The following is a 26,661-nucleotide window of genomic DNA, read 5'->3' as shown; positions in this document are numbered from 1 at the left end:
AAGTTGTCAAGGAATGTGGCTTCCAGGTCCTCCCAAGAACCGATTGAGTCTGCTGGCAAGCTGTTAAGCCAATGTCGGGCCGGTCCCTTAAGTTTGAGTGGGAGGTATTTGATGGCGTGTAGATCATCACCGCGGGCCATGTGGATATGAAGGAGATAATCCTCGATCCATACCGCAGGATCTGTTGTGCCATCGTACGATTCGATGTTTACGGGTTTGAAGCCCTTAGGGATTTTATGATCCATTACTTCATCTATGAAGCATAGTGGGTGTGCGGCGCCTCTGTATTGGGCTATATCGCGACGCAGCTCGAAGGAGCTTTGTCTGTTGAGTTCGGCCCGGCCGGATTTATTGCTTCCGGAGTGGTGATCACCGTCACGTGCCGTGGGGCGCCTGCGTGATCTGTAGATCGATCTTGCTTGCCTTGCCTTGTCCTCCAGTATGTTGCGCAGGTCGGGTGCATTTTCCCGTGCCTTACTATGCTTGGCGCGGCGTCGGGGCATAGCTTGAGTGGAGAGCCAAGAGGCCTCTCTGTCGCGGCCACGAGGTGGCCGGTCGACCATGTCATGCGCTGGTGATGTAGGTGCTTCCTCCTCTAGTCGGGGTAGCAGCCTGCGCTTTGGGTAACTCTTGGAGGGGCGTTCGAGTTCGTACTCTTCGGCCACAAGGACTTCAGTCCATCTGTCAGCTAGCAAATCCTGATCAGCTCTAAGCTGTTGCTGCTTTTTCTTGAGGCTGCTTGCCGTGGCCATAAGCCTGCGTTTAAAACGCTCTTGTTCGGCGAGATCCTCTGGCACGATGAACTCGTCGTCGTCGAGGCTTGCCTCGTCTTCGGAGGGAGGCGTATAATTATAGTCCTCAACCACTTGGTCCGCCGCCCTCTCGTGAGGGCTGGCTTCTCTGTCCTCCTGTGCTGAATCTTGCTGGAGGGGGTGTTCTTCGGCGCTATCCGGAGTAGTATTATCTCCCGTGCCGGAATCACCATTTTTGCTTTGGCGGGATTTAGAGCGGCGCCGCTGACGCCGGCGCTTGGGCTGTTTCTTAGAGGTATCGTCCCCCGCTATTCCATCGTCATCTCCATCCTTTGGAGTGTCCACCATATATATGTCATATGACGAGGTGGCCTTCCAGTGCCCTACAGGTGCTGGTCTCGTCATCTTGTTCGTCTCCTGCATCGTCGTCCATGCCATCGATGTCTTCGGAGTCGAAGTCAAGCATGCCGGTTAAGTCGTCGACAGTGGCTACGAAGTGGGTGGTGGGCGGGTTTTGAATTTCTTCATCGTCCGTATCCCAACCTTGCTGACCGTAGTCCGGCCAGGGCTCTCCTGATAAAGAGAGAGATTTTAGAGAATTCAGGATGTCACCGAAGGGCGAGTGCTGAAAGATGTCTGCGACGGTGAACTCCATTATCGGCGCCCAATCGGATTCGATCGGCAGGGGCGCGGGGGGCTCGGAGTTCAGAAAGGAATCCGGATCCTCGGAGTCACGGGCCATGCGGAGTGCGGGGCTAGAGTTCGGATCGATCGCCTCTGAGACCGCAGCCCCTGAGGCAGCGTCCTACCGCTGATCCTCGATCGGTGCAGTAGGCTCCGCATCAATGGTCGGAACCAATGCGTGTGCGGCCTCCAAGGCGCTGTTCGGCGCCAGAGCTATATCATGCCCATCGAGACAGTGCGGTGCGCTTGGCTGTGGCTCGAATCCGTCGAAGATCAAGTCCCCGCGGATGTCAGCCGTGTAGTTTAGGCTTCCAAACCTGACCTGATGGCCAGGGGCATAGCTTTCGATCTGCTCAAGGTGGCCAAGAGAATTGGCCCGTAGTGCGAAGCCGCCGAAGACGAAGATCTGTCCGGGGAGAAAAGTCTCACCCTGGACTGCATCGTTGTTGATGATCGAAGGAGCCATCGGGCCTAAAAGCGACGACACAGAGGAACTCTCAATGAAAGCACCAATGTCGGTGTCAAAACCAGCGGATCTCGGGTAGGGGGTCCCGAACTGTGCGTCTAGGCCGGATGGTAACAGGAGGCAAGGAACACGATGTTTTACCCAGGTTCGGGCCCTCTTGATGGAGGTAAAACCCTACGTCCTGCTTGATTAATATTGATGATATGGGTAGTACAGGAGTAGATCTACCACGAGATCAAGGAGGCTAAACCCTAAAAGCAAGCCTATGGTATGATTGTTGTATGATGAAGTTGTCCTACAGACTAAAACCCTCCGGTTTATATAGACACCGGAGAGGGTTAGGGTTACACAAAGTCGGTTACAATGGTAGGAGATCTTGAATATCCGCATCGCCAAGCTTGCCTTCCACGCCAAGGAAAGTCCCATCCGGACATGGGACGAAGTCTTCAATCTTGTATCTTCATAGTCCTGGAGTCCGGCTGAAGGTATAGTCTGGCTACCCGAACACCCCCTAATCCAGGACTCCCTCATATACCCAATAATTTCTTTAGGGTATCCTATGAAGACGCATTTTTCCGATTTGGGTTCGAGCTTTTCAGGTTGAAGTTTCTTGACATAAGCATCGCATCCCCAAACTTTTAGAAACGACAGCTTAGGTTTCTTCCCAAACCATAATTCATACGGTGTCGTCTCAACGGATTTCGACGGAGCCCTATTTAAAGTGAATGCGGCAGTCTCTAAAGCATAGCCCCAAAATGATAGCGGTAGATCGGTAAGAGACATCATAGATCGCACCATATCCAATAGAGTGCGATTACGACGTTCGGACACACCATTATGCTGAGGTGTTCCATGCGGCGTGAGTTGTGAAACTATTCCACATTTTCTTAAGTGCGTGCCAAATTCGTGACTCAAGTATTCTCCCCCACGATCTGATCGCAAGAACTTGATTTTCCTGCCACGTTGATTCTCAACCTTGCTCTGAAATTCCTTGAAACTTTTCAAAGGTCTCAGACTTGTGTTTCATTAAGTAGACATACCCATATCTACTCAAGTCATCCGTGAGGGTGAGAACATAACGATAGCCACCGCGAGCCTCAACACTCATTGGACCGCACACATCAGTATGTATGATTTCCAATAAGTTGGTTGCTCGCTCCATTGTTCCTGAGAACGGAGTCTTGGTCATTTTACCCATGAGGCATGGTTCGCACGTGTCAAATGATTCGTAATCAAGAGACTCCAAAAGTCCATCTGCATGGAGCTTCTTCATGCGTTTGACACCTATGTGACCAAGGCGGCAGTGCCACAAGTATGTGGGACTATCATTATCAACCTTACATCTTTTGGTATTCACACTATGAATATGTGTAACATTACGCTCGAGATTCATTAAGAATAAACCATTCACCAGTGGGGCATGACCATAAAACATATCTCTCATATACATAGAACAACCATTATTCTCGGATTTAAATGAGTAGCCATCTCGAATTAAACGAGATCCTGATACAATGTTCATGCTCAAAGCTGGCACTAAGTAACAATTATTGAGGTTCAAAACTAATCCCGTAGGTAAATGTAGAGGTAGCGTGCCAGCGGCGATCACATCGACCTTGGAACCATTCCCGACGTGCATCGTCACCTCGTCCTTTGCCAGTCTCCGCTTATTCCGTAGCTCCTGCTTTGAGTTAAAAATGTGAGCAACCACACCGGTATAAAATACCCAGGAGCTACTGCGAGTACTGGTAAGGTACACATCAATTACATGTATATCACATATACCTTTAGTGTTGCCGGCCTTCTTGTCCGCTAAGTATTTGGGGCAGTTCCGCTTCCAGTGACCACTTCCCTTGCAATAAAAACACTCAGTCTCGGGCTTGGGTCCATTCTTTGGCTTCTTCCCAGAAGCTTGCTTACCAGGCGCGGCAACTCCCTTGCCATCCTTCTTGAAGTTCTTTTTACCCTTGCCTTTCTTGAACTTAGTGGTTTTATTCACCATCAACACTTGATGTTCCTTTTCGACTTCTACCTCCGCTGATTTCAGCATTGAATATACCTCAGGAATGGTCTTTTCCATCCCCTGCATATTTAAGTTCATCACAAAGCTCTTGTAGCTCGGTGGAAGCGATGAAGGATTCTGTCAATGACCGCGTCATCCGGGAGATTAACTCCCAGCTGAGTCAAGCGGTTATGCAACCCAGACATTTTGAGTATGTGCTCACTGACAGAACTATTTTCCTCCGTCTTACAGCTGAAGAACTTGTCGGAGACTTCATATCTCTCGACCCGGGCATGAGCTTGGAAAACCATTTTCAGCTCTTCGAACATCTCATATGCTCCGTGTCTCTCAAAACGCTTTTGGAGCCCCGGTTCTAAGCTGTAAAGCATGCTGCACTGAACGAGGGAGTAATCATCGGCACGTGACTGCCAAGCGTTCATAACGTCTTGGTTCTCTGGGACAGGTGCGTTACCTAGCGGTGCTTCTAGGACATAATCTTTCTTGGCAGCTATGAGGATGATCCTCAGGTTCCGGACCCAGTCCGTATAGTTGCTTCCATCATATTTCAGCTTGGTTTTCTCTAGGAACGCGTTGAAGTTGAGGACAACGTGGGCCATTTGATCTACAACACATATTGTAAAGATTTTAGACTAAGTTCATGATAATTAAGTTCATCTAATCAAATTACTCAATGAACTCCCACTCAGATAGACATCCCTCTAGTCATCTAAGTGAAACATGATCCGAGTCAACTAGGCCGTGTCCGATCATCACGTGAGACGGACTAGTCAACATCGGTGAACATCTTCATGTTGATCGTATCTTCTATACGACTCATGCTCGACCTTTCTGTACATGCTAGGCTCGTCAAGTCAACCTAAGTGTATTGCGTGTGTAAATCTGGCTTACACCCGTTGTATTCGAACGTTAGAATCTATCACACCTGATCATCACGTGGTGCTTCGAAACAACGAACCTTCGCAATGGTGCACAGTTAGGGGGAACACTTTCTTGAAATTATTACGAGGGATCGTCTTATTTAAGCTACCGTCGTTCTAAGCAAATAAGATGTAAAACATGATAAACATCACATGCAATCAAATAGTGACATGATATGGCCAATATCATTTGCTCCTTTTGATCTCCATCTTCGGGGCTCCATGATCATCGTTGTCACCGGCATGACACCATGATCTCCATCATCATGTCTTCTTGAAGTTGTCCCGTCATCTATTACTTCTACTACTATGGCTAACGCTTTAGCAATAAAGTAAAGTAATTACATTACGTTTATGTTGACACGCAGGTCATAAATAAATTAAGACAACTCCTATGGCTCCTGCCGGTTGTCATACTCATCGACATGCAAGTCGTGATTCCTATTACAAGAACATGATCATCTCATACATCACATATATCATTCATCACATCGTTTGGCCATATCACATCACAAAACACTTGCTGCAAAAACAAGTTAGATGTCCTCTAATTGTTGTTGCAAGTTTTTACGTGGCTGCTATAGGTTTCTAACAAGAACGTTTCTTACCTACGCCAAAACCACAACGTGAATTTCCAATTTCTATTAACCTTCATAAGGACCCTGTTCATCGAATCCGATCCGACTAAAGTGGGAGAGACAGACACCCGCCAGCCACCTTATGCAACTAGTGCATGTCAGTCGGTGGAACCAGTCTCACGTAAGCGTACGTGTAAGGTCGGTCCAGGCCGCTTCATCCCACAATGCCGCCGAATCAAGATAAGACTAGTAACGGCAAGATAATTGACAATATCGACGCCCACAACTGCTTTGTGTTCTACTCGTGCATAGAAACTACGCATAGACCTATCTCATGATGCCACTGTTGGGGAACGTAGCAGAATTTTAAAATTTTCTACGCATCACCAAGATCAATCTATGGAGTCATATAGCAACGAGGGAGAGAGGAGTGCATCTACATACCCTTGTAGATCGCGCGCGGAAGCGTTCAAGAGAACGGAGTTGATGGAGTCATACTCGTCGTGATCCAAATCACCGATGACCTAGTGCCGAACAGACGACACCTCCGCGTTCAACACATGTACGGTTGGGAAGACGTCTCCTCCTTCTTGATCCAGCAAGGGGGGAGGAGAGGTTGATGAAGATCCAGCAGCACCACAGCGTGGTGGTGGAAGCAACGGTGATCTTGGCAGGGCTTCGCCAAGCGCAGGGAGACGGAGGAGTGTCACGGGAGGGAGAGGGAGAGGCCAGGGGCTTGGGTGCGGCTGCCCTCCCCCCCACTATATATAGGGTCCCTAGGGGGGCGCCGGCCCTAGGAGATCTAATCTCCTAGGGGGCGGCGGCCAAGGGGGTGCCTTGCCCCCCAAGGCAAGGGTGGCGCCCCCCCACCCCTAGGGTTTCCAACCCTAGGCGCAGGGGGAGGCCCAAGGGGGGCGCACCAGCCCACTAGGGGCTGGCTCACCTCCCACTTCAGCCCATGGGGCCCTCCGGGATAGGTGGCCCCACCCGGTGGACCGCTGGGACCCTTCCGATGGTCCCGGTACAATACCGATTACCCCCTAAACTTTCCCGATGGCCGAAACTTGACTTCCTATATATAAATCTTCACCTCCGGACCATTCCGGAACTCCTCGTGACGTCCGGGATCTCATCCGGGACTCCGAACAACTTTTGGGTTACCGTATACCAATACCTCAACAACCCTAGCGTCACCGAACCTTAAGTGTGTAGACCCTATGGGTTCGGGAGACATGCAGACATGACCGAGACGACTCTCCGGTCAATAACCAACAGTGGGATCTGGATACCCATGTTGGCTCCCACATGCTCCACGATGATCTCATCGGATGAACCACGATGTCGAGGATTCGATCAATCCGTATACAATTCCCTTTGTCAATCGGTACGTTACTTGCCCGAGACTCGATCGTCGGTATCCCAATACCTCGTTCAATCTCGTTACCGGCAAGTCACTTTACTCGTGCCGTAATGCATGATCCCGTGATCAACCACTTGGTCACATTGAGCTCACTATGATGATGCATTACCGAGTGGGCCCAGAGATACCTCTCCGTCATACGGAGTGACAAATCCCAGTCTCGATTCGTGCCAACCCAACAGACACTTTCGGAGATACCTGTAGTGTACCTTTATAGTCACCCAGTTATGTTGTGACGTTTGGCACACCCAAAGCACTCCTACGGTATCCGGGAGTTGCACAATCTCATGGTCTAAGGAAATGATACTTGACATTCGGAAAAGCTACAGCAAACGAACTACACGATCTTTGAGCTATGCTTAGGATTGGGTCTTGTCCATCACATCATTCTCCTAATGATGTGAACCCGTTATCAATGACATCCAATGTCCATAGTCAGGAAACCATGACTATCTTTTGATCAACGAGCTAGTCAACTATAGGCTCACTAGGGACGTGTTGTGGTCTATGTATTCACACATGTATTACGGTTTCCGGATAACACAATTATAGCATGAACAATAGACAATTATCATGAACAAAGAAATATAATAATAACCATTTTATTATTGCCTCTAGGGCATATTTCCAACATATAGTGGGTTGCGGGAGAGTGGACCGGTGTAGATAGAGGGGGGAAGGTGATGGGGATGTTGGTGAAGATGGCGGAGGTGTTGGTGTAGATCACGGTGATGATGATGATGGCCACGGCAGCGTTCCGGCGCCACCGGAAGAGAAGGGGAGAGGGGGGGCCCTTCGTCTTCTTCTTCCTTGACCTCCTCCCTAGATGGGAGAAGGGTTTCCCCTCTGGTCCTTGGCCTCCATGGCATGGGAGGGGCGAGAGCCCCTTCGAGATTGGATCTGTCTCTCTGTCTCTCTCTGTTTCTGCGTTCCCAGATTCTTCCCTTTCACCGTTTCTTATATTCCCGGAGATCCGTAACTCTGATTGGGCTGAAATTTTAACACGATCTTTATCCGGATATTAGCTTTCTTGCAGCGAAATAAGGGCATCAACCGCCTTACGGGTGGCCCACGAGGGTCAGGGGCGTGCCCAGGGGGGCAGGCGCGCCCCCTGCCTCGTGGCCACCTCGGGCACCGTCTCGCGTGGATTTTTCTTTCCAAAAATCATATATATTCCAAAAAAATCTCCGTCAGTTTTTATCCCGTTTGGACTCCGTTTGATATGGATATTCTGCGAAACAAAAACATGCAACAAACAGGAACTAGCACTGGGCACTGGATCAATATGTTAGTCCCGAAAATAGTATAAAAAGTTGCCAAAAGTATATGAAAGTTGTAGAATATTGGCATGGAACAATCAAAAATTATGGATACGACGGAGATGTATCAGCCCGCGGGGCCGATTTTCCTGCACCCGCTTGTTGGCGGTCCGTTGCTTCCTCCTGCTGCGCAGGCAGTTGACATCAGCTTCGCCTCGGAGGACCAGCCTCTCGGTGAGCTTGACTCCGACCTACCTGTCGCTTCTGAGGAGCTCTCGGTTGCCTCTCCGTCGGTGGTGGTGACCAACTCCTTCTCCTCCCTCGCGCTGCTCGAGGATAACCTCGACACCTGCTCCTCCCCCAGTAATGCCCAACACTCTGACCCCTGCATTTCCTCTCCCACTCAAGATTTGGTCTCTAACCCTCTCCTTGCATCGCCTTTGGTTGTCGCAGCCTCCCTCACCTGCCCGGGCCACAAAGCCACTCTCCGGCGTGTGCATGGTGCTGAGAAGAGGGCCACTGACACAGCCAAGATCCGTAGAAGCCGCCGCCTTGCGAAAAAAGAGGGTGGGGCCTTTATGGACATGACCACCAAAGCCATGCGTGCGAAAACCCACAAGTTGGACCTGCAGCTCGCCTCTGCAGACCTTGTCGCTGCTTTGGATAACTCTGGCCTCACCTGCACGCCGGAGGAGCCCGTCCTCGACATTGTTGTGCTTGCTGCCATTGCCACCATCTACGGTGCCGAGCCGGAGGAAGCGGCTGAGGTGTCCTCCCCCGCGCCATGATCACAGCTTGCTAACCCTGGATGATAGCCCCTCGCCACGGCTGCTTCGTCTCTTCCCGCTTTGGTCGTATCTGCCCTTATGGCAATGGTTTTTCTACTATCTTTCAAAGTGTCTATGTTAGTGCTCCGGGTGTGTCCGGTTGCTGGCTTCATCGCCCCTTTTGTAACCTTAAAATCTATATGGTCTTCGTTATTTCGGTCGTCGTTGCTTCTACTATGTGTCTAGGGCCCCTGCTCTTGGTGGCTGCTAGCGCCTATGTGTAATGTTAAATTTTGCTTCTGTTGCTGGAATGTTTGGGGCCTCGGCCAATCGCAGAAATGCTCGAATGTTCTCTCGGAGCTTCTCGCCATTAATCCTCACGCTTGCTTTCTTCAGGAAACCAAGCTCAATGACACCCCTTCCTCAAACGCAATAGCTTTCTCCCTCGGCCCTTAGATACTTCTTGCTTTCTCCCCTCTAATGGCTCAGCAGGGGGCATGCTTACCGCCTTCTCCTCTGCCCACTTCACGTCTCTTGCTTCCAACTCCGGCCTATACACCCAAACCTCTACCATTTCTTGTCTTGCCTCTCATCACAATCTGATCGTCACGAACGTTTGCACTCTGACTGACCATGCCCTAAAGCAGTCCTTTCTTCAGGAGCTCGCTAACTGTTCCCCGCCTCCCGGCACTCCCTGGCTAATCCTTGGCGACATTAACCTTCTTCGCCACCCCTCTGAAAAGAACACGTCTGGTTTTTGCCAAAATGAGGCAGACATGTTCAATGACTTCATACACTCGTGCGCTCTCATTGAGCTTCCCCTCCTGGATCGTAGCTTTACTTGGTCTAGCAAGAGAGACAAGCCAACTCTTGAAAAAATTGACAGGGTCTTTATTAATACTAATTGGGACCTCCTCTTCCCAAACACCACCTTAGCGTCCTTACCCGCTTCGTCTCTGATCATGTTCCCATTATCATTTTGATCGACTCCGCTATCCCCAGACCCTTGCTTTTCAGGTTTGAAAACAGATGGGCCCTTAGGTCGGCCTGTCACCAAGTAATCCAATCTGCTTGGGACTCAGCCCAGCTGCGATCAACCCACTCTCTCTCCCTGGTGGCTGCGTTTAAACACTCGTGCTTAGATTTAAAAAAGTGGACCCATCTCTCAATCCCTATTAACACCAGGGAGAACAACTGTCGATCTGTCATCACCGTCTTTGATGTTATTGAAGAATCTAGGTTCCTCTCCTTCCCTGAGCTCACGCTCCGCCACGTTGTCATCAAAGTCCTTCAGCGCACTCTCCGGGAAAAGGCTCTTTACTGGATCCAGCGCGGGAAGATTCGCACCATGATTGATGGTGACGAAAATTCTCGTTTCTTTCATGCCTCGTCTTCTGCTCGTCTCCGAACGAACAATATTACTATGTTTGTCTCAAATGGGACCGAATTCTTTTCTCATGCTGACAAATCAGAAATCCTTTCTGACTACTACATGCTACCTCTTGATCACTGCGTTGGTTTTCCCCGAAGAGGAAGGGATTATGCAGCAAAGTAGCGTAAGTATTTCCCTCAGTTTCTGAGAACCAAGGTATCAATCCAGTAGGAGGCTACGCGCGAGTCCCTCGCACCTGCACAAAACAAATAAATCCTCGCAACCAACGCGATAAGGGGTTGTCAATCCCTACACCACCACTTACGAGAGTGAGATCTGATAGATATGATAAGATATTTTTTTTGGTATTTTTGTGATAAAGATGCAAAATAAAGTAAAAGCAAAGTAAAAAAGCAAAGGAAATAACTAAGTAGTAGGAGATTAATATGATGAAGATAGACCCGGGAGCCATAGGTTTCACTAGTGGCTTCTCTCGAGAGCATGAGCATTCTACGGTGGGTGAACAAATTACTGTTGAGCAATTGATAGAATTGAGCATAGTTATGAGAATATCTGGGTATCATCATGTATATAGGCATCACGTCCGAGACAAGTAGACTGACTCCTGTCTGCATCTACTACTATTACTCCACTCATCGACTGCTATGCAGCATGCATCTAGAGTATTAAGTTAATGAAAATAGAGTAACGCCTTAAGCAAGATGACATGATGTAGAGGGATAAACTCATGCAATATGATGAAAACCCCATCTTGTTATCGTCGACGGCAACAATACAATACGTGCCTTGCTGCCCCTACTGTCACTGGGAAAGGACACCGCAAGATTGAACCCAAAGCTAAGCACTTCTCCCATTGCAAGAAAGATCAATCTACTAGGCCAAACCAAACTGATAATTCGAAGAGACTTGCAAAGATAACCAATCATACATAAAAGAATTCAGAGAAGATTCAAATATTGTTCATAGATAGACTTGATCATAAACCCACAATTCATCGGTCTCAACAAACACACCGCAAAAAGAAGATTACATCGAATAGTTCTCCACAAGAGAGAGGGAGAACATTGTATCGAGATCCAAAAAGAGAAAAGAAGCCATCTAGCTACTAACTATGGACCTGTAGGTCTGAGGTGAACTACTCACACTTCATCGGAGGGGCTATGGTGTTGATGTAGAAGCCCTCTGTGATCGATGCCCCCTCTGGCGGAGCTCCGGAACAGGCCCCAAGATGGGATCTCGTGGATACAGAAAGTTGCGGCGGTGGAATTAGGGTTTTGGCTCCGTATCTGATCTTTTGGGGTACGTAGGTATATATAGGAGGAAGGAGTACGTCGGTGGAGCAACATGGGGCCCACGAGGGTGGAGGGCGCGCCTGGGGAGGTAGGCGCACCCCCTACCTCGTGGCCTCCTCTTTTGTGTCTTGACGTAGGGTCCAAGTCTCCGGGTCTTGTTCATTGAGAAAATGACATTCCCGAAGGTTTCATTCCGTTTGGACTCCGTTTGATATTCCTTTTCTTCGAAACCCTAAAACAGGCAAAAAAACAACAATTCTGGGTTGGGCCTCCGGTTAATAGGTTAGTCCCAAAAATAATATAAAAGTGGATAATAAAGCCCAATAATGTCCAAAACAGTAGATAATATAGCATGGAGCAATCAAAAATTATAGATAAGTTGGAGACGTATCAAGCATCCCCAAGCTTAATTCATGCTCGTCCTCAAGTAGGTATAAAAACAGAATTTTTGATGCGGAGTGCTACTTGGCATAATTTTAATGTAATTCTTCTTAATTGTGGTATGAATATTCAGATCGGAAAGATTCAAGATAAAAGTTCATATTGACATAAAAATAATAATACTTCAAGCATACTAACTAAGCAATTGTGTCTTCTCAAAATAGCATGGCCAAAGAAAGTTATCCCTACAAAATCATATAGTCTGGCTATGCTCCATCTTCACCACACAAAATATTTAAATCATGCACAACCCCGAAGACAAGCCAAGCAATTGTTTCATACTTTTGGTGTTCTCAAACTTTTTCAATCTTCACGCAATACATGAGCGTGAGCCATGGATATAGCACTATAAGTGGAATAGAATGGTGGTTGTGGGGAAGACAAAAAGGAGAAGATAGTCTCACATCAACTAGGCGTATCAATGGGCTATGGAGATGCCCATCAATAGATATCAATGTGAGTGAGTAGGGATTGCCATGCAACGGATGCACTAGAGCTATAAGTATATGAAAGCTCAACAAAAGAAACTAAGTGGGTGTGCATCCAACTTGCTTGCTCATGAAGACCTAGGGCATTTTGAGGAAGCCCATCATTGGAATATACAAGCCAAGTTCTATAATGAAAAATTCCCACTAGTATATGAAAGTGATAACATAGGAGACTCTCTATCATGAATATCATGGTGCTACTTCGAAGCACAAGTGTGGTAAAAGGATAGTAACATTGTCCCTTCTCTCTTTTTCTCTCATTTCATTTCATTTTCTTTTTTTATTTGGGCCTTTTCTCTTCTTTTTTTATGGCCTCTTTTCTTTCTCTCTTTTTTAAATTTTATTTTTCGTCCGAAGTCTCATCCCGACTTGTGGGGGAATCATAGTCTCCATCATCCTTTCCTCACTGGGACAATGCTCTAATAATGATGATCATCACACTTTTATTTTTCTTACAACTCAACAATTACAACTCGATACTTAGAACAAAATATGACTCTATATGAATGCCTCCGGCGGTATACCGGGATATGCAATGAATCAAGAGTGACACGTATGAAAGAACTATGAATGGTAGCTTTGCCACAAATACGATGTCAACTACATGATCATGCTAAGCAATATGACAATGATGGAGTGTGTCATAATAAACGGAACGGTGGAAAGTTGCGTGGCAATATATCTCGGAATGTCTATGGAAATGCCATAATAGGTAGGTATGATGGCTGTTTTGAGGAAGGTATATGGTGGGTGTATGATACCGGTGAAAGGTGCGCGGTATTAGAGAGGCTAGCAAAGGTGGAAGGGTGAGAAAAGTGTGTATAATCCATGGACTCAACATTAGTCATAAAGAACTCATATACTTATTGCAAAAATCTACAAGTTATCAAAGCAAAGTATTACGCGCATGCTCCTAGCGGGATAGATTGGTAGGAAAAGACCATCTCTCGTCCCCGACCGCCACTCATAAGGAAGACAATCAAAAAATAAATCATGCTCCGACTTCATCACATAACGGTTCACCATACGTGCATGCTACGGGAATCAAAAACTTTAACACAAGTATTTCTCAAATTCACAACTACTCAACTAGCATAACTCTAATATCACCATCTTCATATCTCAAAACAATTATCAATCATCAAACTTCTCATAGCATTCAACACACTCATAAGGAAGTTCTTTTACTATTCTTGAATTCCAAGCATATTAGGATTATTTAAGCAAATTACCATGCTATTTAAAACTCTCAAAATAATCTAAGTGAAGCATTAGAGACCAATAGTTTCTATAAAACAAATCCACCACCGTGCTCTAAAAGATATAAGTGAAGTACTAGAGCAAAACTATATAACTCAAAAGATATAAGAGAAGCACATAGAGTATTCTAACAAATTCCAAATCATGTATGGCTCTCTCAAAAGGTGTGTACAGCAAGGATGATTGTGGTAAACTAAAAAGTAAAGACTCAAAACATACAAGACACTCCAAGCAAAACACATATCATGTGGTGAATAAAAATATAGCTCCAAGTAAATTACCGATGGAAGTGGACGAAAGAGGGGATGCCTTCCGGGGCATCCCCAAGCTTTTAATTTTTGGTGTCCTTGGATTATCTTGGGGGTGCCATGGGCATCCCCAAGCTTAGGCTCTTTCCACTCCTTGTTCCAAAATCCATCAAAAGAATTCACCCAAAACTTGAAAACTTCACAACACAAAACTCAATAGAAATCTCGTGAGCTCCGTCAGAGAAAGAAAACAAAAGACCACTTCAAGGTACTGTAATGAACTCATTATTTATTTATATTGGTGTTAAACCTACTGTATTCCAACTTCTCTATGGATTATAAACTATTTTACTAGCCATAGATTCATCAAAATAAGCAAACAACACACGAAAAACAGAATCTGTCAAAAACAGAACAGTCTGTAGTAATCTGTAGCTAGCGCAAGATCTGGAACCCCAAAAATTCTAAAATAAATTTCTGGACGTGAGTAATTTATCTATTAATCATATGAAAAAATAATTAACTAAATATCACTTTCCAAATAACAATGGCAACAGTTCTCGTGAGCGCTAAAGTTTCTGTTTTTTTACAGCAAGTGTAACAAGACTTTCCCCAAGTCTTCCCAACGGTTCTACTTGGCACAAACACCAACTAAACACAAAATACACAACCAAAACAGAGGCTAGATAAATTATTTATTACTAAACAAGAGCAAAAAGCAAGGAATAAAAATAAAATTGGGTTGCCTCCAAACAAGCGCTATTGTTTAACGCCCCTAGCTAGGCATAACAAGCAAGGATAGATCTAGGTATTGCCATCTTTGGTAGGCAATCCATAAGTGGCTCTCATAATAGATTCATAAGGTAATTTAACTTTCTTTATAGGAAAGAGTTCCATGTATTTCCTTAATGGAAATTGGAATCTAATATTTCCTTCCTTCATATCAATAATTGCACCAATCGTTCTAAGGAAAGGTCTACGAAGAATAATAGGACATGAAGGATTGCAATCTATGTCAAGAACAATAAAATCTACGGGCACATAATTCCTATTTGAAACAATAAGAACATCATTAATTCTTCCCATAGGTTTCTTAACAGTGGAATCCACAAGGTGCAAATTTAGAGAGCAATCATCAAAATCACGGAAACCTAACAAATCAACAAAGTCTTGGGAATCGTGCAAACACTAGCACCCAAATCACATAAAGCATAGCATTCATGATCTTTAATTTTAATTTTAATAGTTGGTTCCCACTCATCATAAAGTATTCCAGGGATAGAAACTTCAATTCAAGTTTTTCTTCATAAGATTGCATCAAGGCATCAACGATATGTTTAGTAAACGCTTTATTTTGACTATAAGTGTGAGGAGAATTTAGCACGGATTGCAACAAGGAAATACAATCAATCAAAGAGAAATTTTCATAGTTAAATTCTTTGAAATCCATAATAGTGGGTTTAGCAACATCTAGGGTTTTAATTTCTTCAATCCCACTTTTATCAATTTTAGCATCAAGATCAAAAAATTCCGAATTCTTGGAACGCCTTCTAGGTAAAGGTGGATCATATTCAGTCCCATCATTACCAAGATTCATATTGCAAAACAAAGATTTAATAGGGGATGCATCAATAACTTTTAGATCTTCATCTTTATTTTCATAGGAACTAGAAAAACACGCTCTTATAAAGGCATCTTTCTTAGCACGCATCCTAGCGGTTCTTTCTTTGCACTCATCAATGGAAATTCTCATGTCTTTGAGAGACTCATTGATATCATGCTTAGGTGGAATAGATCTAAGTTTCAAAGAATCAACATCAAGAGAAATTCTATCAACGTTCCTAGCCAACTCATCAATCTTAAGCAATTTTTCTTCAATCAAAGCATTAAAATTCTTTTGCGAAGTAATAAATTCTTTAATATTAGATTAAAAATCAGAGGGCATCTTATTATATTTTCCATAAGAATTGTTGTAGGAATTACCATAATTATTAGAGGGATTACTAGGATAAGGCCTAGGATTAAAATTTCCTCTATACGCGTTGTTACCAAAATTGTTCCTACCAACAAAATTCACATCCATAGATTCATTATTATTCTCAATCAAAGTAGACAAGGGCATATCATTAGGATCATAAGAAACACTCTTACTAGCAAATAATTCCATAAGTTCATCCATCTTTCCACTCAAAACATTAATTTCTTCTATCGCATGCACCTTTTTATTAGTAGATCTTTCAGTATGCCATTGAGAATAATTAACCATAATATTATCTAGGAGTTTAGTAGCTTCTCTAAAGTGATTTCCATAAAAGTGCCTCCCGCGGCCGAATCTAAAATATTTCTAGAAGCAAAGTTCAATCCGGCATAAAACTTTTGTATAATCATCCACAAATTTAAACCATGAGTAGGGCAATTACGTATCATTAGTTTCATTCTCTCCCAAGCTTGTGCAACATGTTCATGATCAAGTTGCTTAAAATTCATAATATCGTTTCTAAGAGAGATGATCTTAGCGGGAGGAAAATACTTAGAGATAAAAGCATCTTTGCACTTGTTCCATGAATCAATACTATTTTTTAGGCAAAGACGAAAACCAAGCTTTAGCACGATCTCTAAGCGAAAAAGGAAATAGCTTCAATTTAACAATATCATTGTCCATATCTTTCTTATTTTGCATATCACACAAATCAACGAAGCTATTTAGATGGGTAGCGGCATCTTCACTAGGAAGGCCGGAAAACGGATCTTTCATGACAAGATTCAGCAAAGCAGTATTAACTTCACAAGATTTAGCATCGGTAAGAGGAGCAATCGAAGTGCTAATAAAATCATTGTTGTTGGTATTGGTGAAGTCACACAATTTAGTGTTATCTTGAGCCATCGTGACAAGCAAGCAAACTAATACACAAGCAAATAAAAAGCAAGCAGGCAAAAGGAGGCAAATAGAGAAAGAGAGGGAGGATAGAGAGAGAGGGCGAATAAAACGACAAGGGTGAAGTGGGGGAGAGGAAAATGAGAGGCAAATGGCAAATAATGTAATGCAGGAGATAAGGGTATGTGATGGGTACTTGGTATATTGACTTTTGCATAGACCTCCCCGGCAACGGCGCCAGAAATCCTTCTTGCTACCTCTTGAGCACTGCGTTGGTTTTCCCCGAAGAGGAAGGGATGATGCAGCAAAGTAGCGTAAGTATTTCCCTCAGTTTTTGAGAACCAAGGTATCAATCCAGTAGGAGGCTACGCGCGAGTCCCTCGCACCTGCACAAAACAAATAAATCCTCGCAACCAACGCGATAAGGGGTTGTCAATCCCTACACGGCCACTTACGAGAGTGAGATCTGATAGATATGATAAGATAATATTTTTGGTATTTTTGTGATAAAGATGCAAAATAAAATAAAAGCAAAGTAAAAAAGCAAAGGAAATAACTAAGTAGTAGGAGATTAATATGATGAAGATAGACCCGGGGGCCATAGGTTTCACTAGTGGCTTCTCTCGAGAGCATGAGTATTCTAAGGTGGGTGAACAAATTACTGTTGAGCAATTGACAGAATTGAGCATAGTTATGAGAATATCTAGGCATGATCATGTATATAGGCATCACGTCCGAGACAAGTAGACCGACTTCTGCCTGCATCTACTACTATTACTCCACTCATCGACCGCTATCCAGCATGCATCTAGAGTATTAAGTTAATGAAAATAGAGTAACACCTTAAGCAAGATGACATGTGATACGTCTCTAACGTATCTATAATTTTTGATTGCTCCATGCTATATTATCTACTGTTTTGAATGTTTATGGGCTTTATTATACACTTTTATATCATTTTTGGGACTAACCTATTAACCCAGAGCCCAGTGCCAGTTTCTGTTTTTACCCTGTTTTAGGGTTTCGAAGAAAAGGAAAATCAAACGGAGTCCAATTGAACTGAAACTTCACGGAACTCATTTTTGGAAGGAAAGAAGCCCAGAAGACTTGGAGTGCACGTCGGGGGATTTGCGAGGAGGTCACGAGGCAGGGGGGCGTGCCCACCCCCCTAGGCGCGCCCTCCACCCTCGTGAGCCCCTCGTGGCCCCCCTGGCGTACTTCTTCCGCCTATATATCTCCATATACCCTAAAAACATCCGTGAGCACAATAGATCGGGAGTTCCGCCGCCAAAAGCCTCCGTAGCCACCGAAAGCCAATCTAGACCCGTTCCGGCACCCTGCCGGAGGGGGAATCCCTCTCCGGTGGCCATCTTCATCATCCCGGCGTTCTCCATGACGAGGAGGGAGTAGTTCTCCCTCGGGGCTGAGGGTATGTACCAGTAGCTATGTGTTTGATCTCTCTCTCTCTCTCGTGTTCTTGAGGTGATACGATCTTGATGTATCGCGAGCTTTGCTATTATATTTGGATCCTATGATGTTTTCTCCCCCTCTACTCTCTTGTAATGGATTGAGTTTCCCCTTTGAAGTAATCTTAGCGGATTGAGTCTTTAAAGATTTGAGAACACTTGATGTATGTCTTGCCGTGCGTATCTGTGGTGACAATGGGATACCACGTGATTCACTGGATGTATGTTTTGGTGATCAACTTGCAGGTTCCGCCCATGAACCTATGCATAGGGGTTGGCACATGTTTTCGTTGTGATTCTCCAGTAGGAACTTTGGGGCACTCTTTGAGGTCCTTTGTGTTGGTTGAATAGATGAATCTGAGATTGTGTGATGCATATCGTATAATCATACCCACGGATACTTGAGGTGACATTTGAGTATCTAGGTGACATTAGGGTTTTGGTTGATTTGTGTCTTAAGGTGTTATTCTAGTACGAACTCTAGGGCTGTTTGTGACACTTATAGGAATAGCCCAACGGATTGATTGGAAAGAATAACTTTGAGGTGGTTTCGTACCCTACCATAATCTCTTCGTTTGTTCTCCGCTATTAGTGACTTTGGAGTGACTCTTTGTTGCATGTTGAGGCATAGTGATATGATCCAATTATGGTATTATTGTTGAGAGGACTTGCACTAGTGAAAGTATGAACCCTAGGCCTTGTTTCAACGCATTGCAATACCGTTTACGCTCACTTTTTATCATTAGTTACCTTGCTGTTTTTATATTTTCAGATTACAAAAACTATTATCTACCATCCATATACCACTTGTATCACCATCTCTTCGCCGAACTAGTGCACCTATACAATTTACCATTGTATTGGGTGTGTTGGGGACACAAGAGACTCTTTTTTATTTGGTTACAGGGTTGTTTGAGAGAGACCATCTTCATCCTACACCTCCTACGGATTGATAAACCTTAGGTCATCCACTTGAGGGAAATTTGCTACTGTCCTACAAACCTCTGCACTTGGAGGCCCAACAATGTCTACAAGAAGAAGGTTGTGTATTAGACATCAAAATGATGTAGAGGGATAAACTCATGCAATATGATGAAAACCCCATCTTGTTATCCTCGATGGCAACAATACAATGCGTGCCTTGCTACCCCTACTGTCACTGGGAAAGGATACCGCAAGATTGAACCCAAAGCTAAGCACTTCTCCCATTGCAAGAAAGATCAATCTAGTAGGCCAAACCAAACTGATATTTTGAAGAGACTTGCAAAGATAACCAATCATACATAAAATAATTCAGAGAAGATTCAAATATTGTTCATAGATAGACTTGATCATAAACCCACAATTCATCGGTCTCAACAAACACACCGCAAAAAGAAGATTACATCGAATAGTTGTCCACAAGAGAGGGGGAGAACATTGTATTGAGATCCAAAAAGAGAGAAGAAGCCATCTAGCTACTAACTATGGACCCATAGGTCTGAGGTGAACTACTCACACTTCATCGGAGGGGCTATGGTGTTGATGTAGAAGCACTCCGTGATCAATGCCCCCTCCGGCGGAGCTCTGGGACAGGCCCCAAGATGGGATCTCGTGGATACAGAAAATTGCCGCGGTGGAATTAGGGTTTTGGCTCCGTATCTGATCGTTTGGGGGTATGTAGGTATATATAGAAGGAAGGAGTACGTCGATGGACCAACAGGGGGGCCACGAGGGTGGAGGGCACGCCCCCCTACCTCGTGGCCTCCTCTTTTGTGTCTTGACATAGGGTCCAAGTCTCCCGGATCTTGTTCGTTGAGAAAATCACGTTCCCGAAGGTTTCATTCCTTTTCTTCGAAACCCTAAAACAGGCAAAAAACAGCAATTCTGGGCTGGGCCTCCGGTTAATAGGTTAGTCCCAAAAATAATATAAAAGTGGATAATAAAGCCCAATAATGTCCAAAACAGTAGATAATATAGCATGGAGCAATCAAAAATTATAGATACGTTGGAGACGTATCACTACACAACCCTGCTTGGCTCTCCTTTCCAACCGTCTTGGGCCTTCAATCTCACTGATCTGTATCCCTTGCCCCTCCCTTAGCTCAGATGGCTTGCCGACCCTTTTACTGATGACAAAATTACCAACGCCTTTCTCCACATGAACCAAAATGCTAGCCCTGGGTCGGATGGTTTTGGGCCTGGCTTCTATCAGAAATTCTGGCCCATCATCAGGGGAAAAATAGAAAATTTCTTCCTGGAGTTCCATGCTCTCAATGGTGACATCTCATGTCTTAATCGTGCTCTCATTATCCTACTCCCCAAAACCAATGATGCCCGCTCCCGCTCGGACTTCCGCCCCATCTCCCTCCAAAACTGCCCAATCGAAGGTGTCGCGAAGTTACTAACCAATAGGCTCAAACCTCTAATCCCCATCCTAGTTCATGCGGATCAAACGGGTTTCCTCTCCAGACATAACATTTCAGAGAACTTTCTCTATGTTGTGGATATTCTTCACTGCTGCGCTAAACGGAAAGCCCCCACCTTGGTGGTCAAATTAGACTTCCGAAAAGCTTTTGACTCAGTTTGCTGGTCTTCGCTCCTACATGATACGTCTCCAACGTATCTATAATTTTTGATTGCTCCATGCTATATTATCTACTGTTTTGGACTATATTGGGCTTTATTTTCCACTTTTATATTATTTTTGGGACTAACCTATTAACCGGAGGCCCAGCCCAGAATTGCTGTTTTTTGCCTATTTCAGTGTTTCGAAGAAAAGGAATATCAAACGGAGCCCAAACGGAATAAACCTTTCTGGAACATGATTTTCTTCCCAAATATGACCCAGGAGACTTGGACCCTACGCCAAGGAAGCTTCGAGGTGGGCACGAGGTAGGGGGCGCGCCCTATACCCCCAGGCACGCCCCCCACCCTCGTGGGCCCACCGAAGCTCCACCAACGTACTTCTTCCTCCTATATATACCTACGTACCCCCAAACGAACAGGGACGAAGCCAAAAACCTAATTCCGCCGCCGCAACTTTCTGTATCCATGAGATCCCATCTTGGGGCCTGTTCCGGAGCTCCGCCGGAGAGGGCCGTCATCACGGAGGGCTTCTACATCATCATAGCCTCTCCGATGAAGTGTGAGTAGTTTACCTCAGACCTTCGGGTCCATAGTTATTAGCTAGATGGCTTCTTCTCTCTTTTTGGATCTGAATACAAAGTTCTCCCCCTCTCTCGTGGAGATCTATTCGATGTAATCTTCTTCTTTCTGCGGTGTGTTTGTTGAGACCGATGATTTGTGGGTTTATGATCAAGTCTATCTATGAATAATATTTGAATCTTCTCTGAATTCTTTTATGTATGATTGGTTATCTTTGCAAGTCTCTTCGAATTATTCGTTTGGTTTTGCCAACTAGATTGGTAGCTCTTGCCATGGGAGAAGTGCTTAGCTTTGGGTTCGATCTTGCGGTGTCCTTTCCCAGTGACAGAAGGGGCGGCAAGGCACGTATTGCATCGTTGCCATCGAGGATAACAAGATGGGGTTTATTTCATATTGCATGAATTTATCTCTCTACATCATGTCATCTTGCTTAAAGCATTACTTTGTTTTAACTTAATACTCTAGATGCATGCTGGATAGCGGTCGATGAGTGGAGTAATAGTAGTAGATGTAGAATTGTTTCGATCTACTTGTCATGGACGTGGTGCCTATATACATGATCATGCCGAGATATTCTCATAACTATGCTCAATTATGTCAATTGCTCAACAGTAATTTGTTCACCCACCGTAGAATACTTATGCTCTTGAGAGAAGCCACTAGTGAAACCTATGGCCCCCGGGTCTATTCTCATCATATCAATCTCCATCACTTTAATCTTGCTTTGCTTTTTTACTTTGCCTTTTTACTTTTCACTTTGCATCTCTATACCAAAAATACCAAAAATATTATATCTATCAGATCTCACTCTCGTAAGTGACCGTGAAGGGATTGACAACCCCTAATCGCGTTGGTTGCAAGTAGCTATTGTTTTGTGCAGGTACGAGGGACTTGAGCGTGGCCTCATACTGGATTGATATCTTGGTTCTCAAAAACTGAGGGAAATACTTACGCTACTCTGCTGCATCATCCTTTCCTCTTCAGGGAAATCCAACGCAAGCTCAAGAGGTAGCAAGAAGAATTTCTGGCGCCGTTGCCGGGGAGTCTATGCAAAAAGTCAACATACCAAGTACCCATCACAATCCCTATCTCTCGCATTACATTATTTGCCATTTGCCTCTCGTTTTCCTCTCCCCCACTTCACCCTTACCATTTTATTTGCCCTCTCCTTCTCCTTCTCCTTCCCCTTTTTCCGTTTGCCTTTTTCTTGCTTGCCTTTTGTTTGCTCGTGTGTTGGATTGCTTGTTTGTCGCGATGGCTCAAGATACTACCAAATTGTGTGACTTCACCAATACCAATAATAATGATTTCCTTAGCACTCCGATTGCTCCTCTTGCTAATACTAAATCTTGTGAAATCAATACTGCTTTGTTGAATCTTGTTATGAAAGATCAATTCGCCGGCCTTCCTAGTGAAGATGCCGCTACTCATCTGAATAGCTTCGTTGATTTATGTGATATGCAAAAGAAAAAAGATGTCGATAATGATGTCGTTAAATTGAAGCTATTTCCTTTTTCTCTTAGAGATCATGCTAAAGCTTGGTTTTCATCTTTGCCTAAAAATAGTATTGATTCTTGGAACAAGTGCAAAGATGCTTTTATCTCTAAATATTCCACTCCCGCTAAGATCATCTCTATTACAAACGATATTATGAATTTTAATCAACTTGATCATGAACATGTTGCACAAGCTTGAGAGAGAATGAAATTAATGATACGTAATTGCCCTACTCGTGGTTTGAATTTGTGGATGATTATACAAAAAAAATTATGCCGGATTGAATTTTGCTTCTAGAAATCTTTTAGATTCGGCCGCGGGAGGCACTTTTATGGAAATCACTTTAGGAGATGCTACTAAACTCCTAGATAATATTATGGTTAATTATTCTCAATGGCATACTGAAAGATCTTCTAATAAAAAAGTGCATGCGATAGAAGAAATCAATGTTTTGAGTGGAAAGATGGATGGACTTATGAAATTATTTGCTACTAAGAGTGTTTCTTCTTATCCTAATGATATGCCTTCGTCTACTTTGATTGAGAATAACAATGAATCTATGGATGTGAATTTTGTTGGTAGGAATAATTTTGGTAACAACGCTTATAGAGGGAATTTTAATCCTAGGCCATATCCTAGTAATCCTTCTAATAATTATGGGAATTCCTACAACAACTCTTACGGAAATTATAATAAGATGCCCGCTGAATTTGAGAATAGTTTTAAAGAGTTTATGAATTCACAAAAGAATTTTAATGCTTTGCTTGAAGAGAAATTGCTTAAAGTTGATGATTTGGCTAGGAACGTTGATAGAATTTATCTTGAGGTTGATTCTTTAAAGCTTAGATCTATTCCTCCTAAGCATGATATCAATGAGTCTCTGAAAGCCATGAGAATTTCCATTGAGAGTGCAAGGAAAGAACCGCTAGGATGCGTGCTTCCAAAGATGCCTTTATTAAAGCGTGTTCTTCCAATTCCTATGAAAATCAAGATGAAGATCTAAAATTTATTGATTTGTCTCCTATTAAATCTTTGTTTTGCAATATGGATCTTGATGAAACTGAATATGATCTTCCTTTACCTAGAAGGCGTTCTAAAAATTTGGAGTATTTAGATCTTTATGATAAAATTGATGAAAGTGGGATTGAAAGAAATAAAAACCTAGATGTTACTAAACCCACTATATTGGATTTCAAGGAATTTAATTATGAAAGTTGCTCTTTAATTTATTGTATTTCCTTGTTGCAATCCGTGCTAAATTCTCCACATGCTTATAGTCAAAAGAAAGCCTTCACCGAACATATTGTTGATGCCTTGATGCAATCTTATGAAGAAAAACTTGAGTTGAAAGTGTATATCCCTAGAAAACTCTATGATGAGTGGGAACCAACTATTAAAATTAAAATTAAAGATCATGAGTTTTATGCTTTGTGTGATTTGGGTGCTAGTGTCTCCACTATCCCCAAAACTTTGTGTGATTTGCTAGATTTCCGCGATTTTGATGATTGCTCTCTAAACTTGCATCTTGCGGATTCTACTATTAAGAAACCTATGGGAAGGATTAATGATGTTATTATTGTTGCAAATAGGAATTATGTGCCCGTAGATTTCATTGTTCTTAATATAGATTGCAATCCTTCTTGCCCTATTATTCTTGGTAGACCTTTCCTTAGAATGGTTGGTGCGATTATTGATATGAAGGAAGGGAATATTAGATTTCAATTTCCATTAAAAAAGGGCATGGAACACTTTCCAAGAAAGAAAATAAAATTGCCATATGAAACTATCATGAGAGCCACTTATGGATTCCCTACCAAAGATGGCAATACCTAGATCTATCTTCGCTTTTATGCCTAGCTAGGGGCGTTAAACGATAGCGCTTGTTGGGAGGCAACCCAATTTTATTTTTATTCCTTGCCTTTTGCTCCTGTTTAGTAATAAATAATTTATTTAGCCTCTGTTTTGGTTGTGTTTTCTGTGTTTAATTAGTGTTTGTGCCAAGTAGAACCGTTGGGAAGACTTGGGGAAAGTCTTGTTGAACTTGTTGTAAAAAACAGAAACTTTAGCGCTCACGAGAACTGCTATAATTTTTATTTGGAGAGTGATATTTAGTTAATTCTTTTTGCAGATGATTAATAGATAAATTCCTCACTTCCAGAAATTTATTTTAGAATTTTTGGGATTCCAGATCTTGCGCTAGCTACAGATTACTACAGACTGTTCTGTTTTTGACAGATTCTGTTTTTCGTGTGTTGTTTGCTTATTTTGATGAATCTATGGCTAGTAAAATAGTTTATAATCCATAGAGAAGTTGGAATACAGTAGGTTTAACACCAATATAAATAAATAATGAGTTCATTACAGTACCTTGAAGTGGTCTTTTGTTTTCTTTCTCTGACGGAGCTCACGAGATTTCTATTGAGTTTTGTGTTGTGAAGTTTTCAAGTTTTGGGTGAATTCTTTTGATGGATTTTGGAACAAGGAGTGGAAAGAGCCTAAGCTTGGTGATGCCCATGGCACCCCCAAGATAATCCAAGGACACCAAAAATTAAAAGCTTGGGGATGCCCTGGAAGGCATCCCCTCTTTCGTCCACTTCCATCGGTAATTTACTTGGAGCTATATTTTTATTCACCAACATGATATGTGTTTTGCTTGGAGCGTCTTGTATTATTTGTGTCTTTGTGTTTTAGTGTGCCACAATCATCCTTGTTGTACACACCTTTTGAGAGAGCCATACATGAATTAAAATTTGATAGAATACTCTATGTGCTTCACTTATATCTTTTGAGCGTTATAATTTTGCTCTATGTGCTTCACTTATATCTTTTGAGCTATGTAGTTTTGCTCTATGTGCTTCACTTATATCTTTTGAGCGTTATAATTTTGCTCTATGTGCTTCACTTAGATCTTTTAAGAGCACGGTGGTGGATTTGTTTTAAAGAAACTATTGATCTCTCATGCTTCACTTAAATTATTTTGAGAGTCTCTTAATAGCATGGTAATTTGCTTAATAACAACATGCTTGGTATTCAAGATTTGTGAAACTTTCTTTTGAGTGCATTGAATACAAAGAAAAGATTGAAGCATGATAATTGTTTTGAGATATGGAGGTGATAATATTAGAGTCATGCTAGTTGAGTAGTTGTGAATTTAAAGAATACTTGTGTTAAAGTTTGTGATTCCCGTAGCATGCACGTATGGTGAACCGTTATGTGATGAAGTTGGAGCATGATTTATTTATTGATTGTCTTCCTTATGAGTGGCGGTCGGGGACGAGCGATGGTCTTTTCCTACCAATCTATCCCCCTAGGAGCATGCGCATAATACTTTGCTTTGATAACTTCTAGATTTTTGCAATAAGTATATGAGTTCTTTATGACTAATGTTGAGTCCATGGAGTATATGCACTTTTTCCCATCCTTCCACCATTGCTAGCCTCTCTAATACCGCGCACTTTTCGCCGGTATCATACACCCACCATATACCTTCCTCAAAACAGCCACCATACCTACCTATTATGGCATTTCCAAAGCCATTCTGAGATATATTGCCATGCAACCTTCCACCATTCCGTTTATTATGGCACGCTCCATCATTGTCATATTGCATATCCCGGTACACCGCCGAAGGCATTCATATAGAGTCATATTTTGTTCTAAGTATCGAGTTGTAATTGTTGAGTTGTAA

The sequence above is a fragment of the Triticum urartu genome, chromosome 7A (genome assembly GCF_056163025.1).
Source record: "Triticum urartu cultivar PI428250 chromosome 7A, HENAU_Tu73, whole genome shotgun sequence".
Classification (NCBI taxonomy): Eukaryota; Viridiplantae; Streptophyta; class Magnoliopsida; order Poales; family Poaceae; genus Triticum; species Triticum urartu.
The sequence above is the reverse complement of the archived record's forward strand: the minus strand, read 5'-3'. Positions refer to the sequence as shown.